Consider the following 5,496-nt stretch of genomic DNA (forward strand, 5'->3'; position numbering starts at 1 on the left):
TTTTTAACACTTTAAAGAGGTCATTTGCAGGTGATTTGCCCAGTGCAATGTGTCTTTTGATTTCTTGGCTGCTGCTTCCGTGGGTGTTGATTGTGGATCCAAGTACAATGAAATCCTTTACAACTTCAATCTTTCCTCCACTTATCATGATGTTGCTCATAGGTCCAGCTGTAAGGATTTTTGTTTTCTTTATGTTGAGGTGTAATCGATACTGAAGGCTGTGGTCTTTGATCTTCATCAGTAAGTGCTTCAAATCCTCTTCACTTTCAGCAAGCAAGGCTGTGTCATCTGCATAACACAGGTTGTTAACGAGTCTTCCTCCAATCCTGATGGCCCGTTCTTCTTCATACAGTCCACTTCTTGGATTATTTGCTCACCATACAGTTTGAATAGTTATGGTGAAAGGGAACAACACTGATGCACACCTTTTCTGACTTTAAATCATGCGATATCCCCTTGTCCTGTTCCAATGGCTGCCTCTTTATCCATGTACAGATTCCTCATGAGCACTTTTAAGTGTTACAGAATTCCTATTCTCCTCAATGTTATCCATAATTTGTTATGATCCACACAGTCGAATGCCTTAGCATAGTCAGTAAAACACAGGCAACCCTCTTTCTGGTATTTTCTGCTTTCACTAGGGCCCATCTTACATCAGCAATGATATCCCTGGTACCACAACCTCTTCTGAATCCAGCTTGAACTTCTGGCCATTACCCATCAATATATTGCTGCAGCTACTTTTGAATGATGTTCAGCAAAATTTTACTTGCCTGAAATATTAATGATACCAAAAAAAAAAAAAACCAAGTTATGATATTGTTTGATAATTTCCACATTCAGTTGGATCACCTTCCCTGGGAATAGGCATAAATATGGATCTCTTCCAGTAAGTTGGCCAGGTAGCTGTCTTTCAAATTTCTTGGCATTGATGAGTGAACACTTCTGGAGCTGCATTCATTTTGTGACACATCTCAATTGGTATTCCATCAATTCCTGGAGCCTTGTTTTTTCACCAATGCCTGCAGAGCAGCTTGGACTTCTTCCTTCAGTACCATCACTTCCTGATCATATGTTACCTCTTGAAAAGGTTGAACATTGACCAATTCTTTTTGGTATATTGACTCTGTGTAGTCCTTCCATCTTCTTTTGATGCTTCCTGCATCATTTAAAATCTTCCCTGTAGAATCCTTCAGTATTGCAACTTAAGGCTTGAATTTTTTCTTCAGTTTTTTCAGCTTTAGAAATGCTGAACATGTTCTTCCCTTTTGGTTTTCTATCTCCAGGTCTTTGCACATAACATCATAATACTTTACTTTGTCCTCTTGAGCCACCCTTTGAAATCTTCTGTTCAGCTGTTTTACTTCATCATTTTTTCCTTTTGCTTTAGCTAACTGATGTTCAACAGCAAGTTTCAGAATCTCTTCTGACATCCATTTAGGTCTTTTCTTTCTCTCCTGTCTTTTTGATGACCTCTTGCTTTCTCCATGTATGATGTCCTTGACAATATCCCACAGCTTCTGTGGCCTTCAGTCATTAGTGTTCAATGCGTCAAATCTATTCTTGAGATGGTCTCTAAATTCAGGTGGGATATACTCAAGGTCCTACCTTGGCTCTTGTGGACTTGTTCTAATTTTCTTCAGTTTCAACTTGAACTTGCATATGAGTAACTAATGGTCTGATTTGCAGGTGGCCCCTGGCCTTCTTCTGACTGATGATATTGAGCTTTTCCATCATTTCTTTCCACAGACTTAGTCGGTTTGATTCCTGTGTATTCCATCTGGCGAGGCCCATGTGTATACTTACCATTTATGTTGGTGAAAAAAGATGTTTGCAATGAAGTTGTTGGTCTTGCAAAATTCTATCATTTGATCTCTGACATCATTTCTATCACTAAAACCATACTTTCCAACTACTGAGCCTTCTTCATTTCCAACTTTTGCAATCCAACTCCAGTAACTATCAGTGCATCCTGATTGCATGTTTGATCAATTTCAGACTGCAGAAGCTGGTAAAAATCTTCAATTTCTTCATCTTTGGCTTAGTGGTTGGTGTGTAAGTTTGAATAATAGTCATTAACTGGTCTTCCTTGTAGGTATACGGGTGTTATCCTATCACTGACAGTGTGTTACTTCAGGATAGATCTTGAAATGTTTTTCACAATGCACTGCTATTCCTCTTCAAGTTGTCATACCTGGCATAGTAGATCACATGATTGTCTGACTCAAAATGACCAATACCAGTCCACTTCAGCTCACTGATGCCTAAGATAGCGATCTTTATGAGTTCCATTTCATATTTGATGATTTCCTATTTTCCCAGATTCATACTTTGTATATTCCAGGCTCTGATTATTAATGGATGCTTGCAGCTGTTTCTTCTCATTTGGAGTCATGCCACATCAGCAAATGAAGGTCTTGAAAGCTCGACTCCATTGATGTCATTAGGCTTGATTCTACTTTGAGGAGGCAGATTTTCCCCAGTCATATTTTGAGTTTCTTCCAACCTGAGGGGCTCATCTTCTGGCAGTATATCAGACAGTGTTCTGCTGCTATTCATAATGTTTTCACTGGCTAATTCTTTTTAGGAGTAGACCACTGGGTCCTTCTTCCTAGTGTGTCTTAGTCTGGAAGCTCAGCTGAAACCTATCCTCCATAGCTGACCCTGTTGGTGTTTGAATACCGGTGGAATAGTTTCCAGCATCACAGCAACACACAAGCCCACACAGTATGACAAACTGACAGACCTGTGTGTGTGTAGGGTCTATAAATCAGATATAAAATTCAGCAGAGGCTACTCTGGGCTGGAATGTGACTACAGCAATATAATATATCTCTAAGAATTTAATGAAATCAATCTGAAAGCTGGATTTGTTTCCCAAATTAGGCGTTCTCTACCCTACTGAGACTTGGCCTTAATTGATCTGGCACAGAATCCAGCATCTCATTTTTTAAAAGATCCCTGGGTGATTCTAATGCACAGCCAATGTTGAGAACCACCAATCTAGCCCAGCCTTTTGTTTTAAAAAACCAAAAGTCGAATTGCCATTGAGTCTACTCATGTAGACTCAGAAGAACAAACAAGTCCATCTTGGAAGAAGTACAGCCAGAGTGCTTCTTGGAGGCTAGGATGGCGAGACTTCATCTCACATACTTCGGACATGTTATTAGGAGGAACCAGTCCCTGAGAAGGACAACATGCTTGCTAAGGTAAACAGCTATCAAAAAAAGAGGAAGACCCTCAGTGAGATGGATTGACACAGTGGCTGCAACAATGGGCACAAACATAGCAACAATTTTGAGGATGGTTCAGGACTGGACAGCCTTTTGTTCTGTTGTACATAGGGTTGCAGTCTTGGTGATCTAGTGTTGCTATAGCAGAAATACCACAAGTGAATGGCTTCAACAAGGAAATTTATCCTTTGTGGTGGGTTTAACTTTAAAGTCTATTTTGTCAGAAATTAATATTGCCGCTCCTGCTCTTTTTTGATTGTTGTTTGCTTGATATATTTTTTTCCATCCTTTGAGTTTTAGTTTGTGTCTCTAAGTCTAAAGTGTGTCTCTTGTAGGCAGCATATAGACGGATCGTGCTTCTTTATCCAGTCTGAGACTCTCTGTCTCTTTATTGGTGCATTTAGTCCATTTGCATTCAGCGTAATTATAGATAAGTATGTGTTTAGTGTTGTCATTTTGATGCCTTTTTGTGTGTGTTGTTGACAATTTCATTTTTCCACTTACTTTTTTGTGCTGAGATGTTTTTCTTTGTAAATTGTGTGTTCCTCATTTTCATAGTCGTTGAAATTATGTTTGCTGAGTCATTACGTTTTTCTTGGTTTTTATTTTGAGTTATGGAGTTGTTATACCTCTTTGTGGTTACCTTAATATTTACCCCTATTTTTAAGTAAAAACCTAACTTGTATTGTCCTATATCACCTTGTTTCCCTCTCCATATGGCAGTTCTATGCCTCCTTTTTTTAGTCCCTCTTTTCGATTATTGTGATCTTTTACATATTGACTTCAATGATTCCCTGTTTTGAGCGTTTTTTTTCTTTTTAAAATTAATCTTAATTTGTTTTTGTGATTTCCGTATTTGAGTTGATATGAGCATGTTCTGTTCTGTGACCTTGCGTTGTGCTGGTATCTGATAGTATTGATTTTCTGACCAATTTCCTTTAGTATTTCTTGTAGTTTTGGTGTGGTTTTTGCAAATTCTCTAAGCTTGTGTTTATCTGTAAATGTTTTAATTTCACCTTCATATTTGAGAGTTTTGCTGGATATATGATCCTTGGCTGGCAGTTTTTCTCCTTCAGTGCTCTATATATGTCATCCCATTGCCTTCTTGACTGCATGGTTTCTGCTGAGTAGTCTGAACTTATTCTTATTGATTCTCCTTTGTAGGAGACCTTTCTTTTATCCCTGGCTGCTTTTAAAATTTTCTCTTTATCTTTGGTTTTGGCAAGTTTGATGATAATATGTCTTGGTGATTTTCTTTTTGGATCAATCTTTTATGGAGTTCGATGAGCATCTTGGATAGCTATCCTTTCATCTTTCATAATGTCAGGGAAGTTTTCTGCCAACAGATCTTCAACTACTCTCTCTGTATTTTCTGTTATCCCTCCCTGTTCTGGGACTCCAATCACACACAAGTTATTCTTCTTGATAGAGTCCCACATGATTCTTAGGGTTTCTTCATTTTTTTCAAATCTTTTATCTGATTTTTTTCAGCTATATTGGTGTCAATTCCCTGGTCCTCCAGGTCCCCCACTCTGTGTTCCAATTGCTCTAGTCTGCTCCTCTGACTTCCTATTGAGTTGTCTAGTTCTGTAATTTTACTGTTAATCTTTTGGATTTCTGAATGCTGTCTCTCTATGGATTCTTGTAGCTTATTAATTTTTCCACTATGTTCTTGAATAATCTTTTTGATTTCTTCAACTGCTTTATCAGTGTGTTCCTTGGCTTTTTCTGTAGATTGCCTTATTTCATTTCTGAGGTCATCCCTGATGTCTTGAAGCATTTTGTAAATTAGTTTTGTATAATCTGCATCTGGCAATTCCAGGATTGTGTCTTCATTTGGGAAAGATTTTGATTCTTTAGTTTGGGGAATTGTAGAAGCAATCATGGTCTGCTTCTTTATGTGGTTTGATATTGACTGCTGTCTCTGAGCCATCTGTAAGATATTGCAGTGATTTATTTTATATTTGCTCACTGAGTCTTATCTTGTTTTGTTTTCTTTCAATATGCGTAGGTGGGCTACTAGATTGCACTGTCTTGATTGTTGTAGCCCTTGAATCAGTTAAGTCCTATTACTAGCTGGTTTGGGCTGTTACCAGATATATAAGCCTAAGAGTCCATTCACTATTCTTGAGTAGAATCTGATTTTGGGTCACCAATTGTGTGGTGCAGACTGTCACCTATCCACCTAGAGGATTAGTGGTGATAGTTGTGTGCACCAGATTCTAGTAGTAGCAGGGGATCACATTCCAGTGGGGGGCAGGAT

The sequence above is a fragment of the Loxodonta africana genome, chromosome 7 (assembly GCF_030014295.1).
Source record: "Loxodonta africana isolate mLoxAfr1 chromosome 7, mLoxAfr1.hap2, whole genome shotgun sequence".
Lineage (NCBI taxonomy): Eukaryota > Metazoa > Chordata > Mammalia > Proboscidea > Elephantidae > Loxodonta > Loxodonta africana.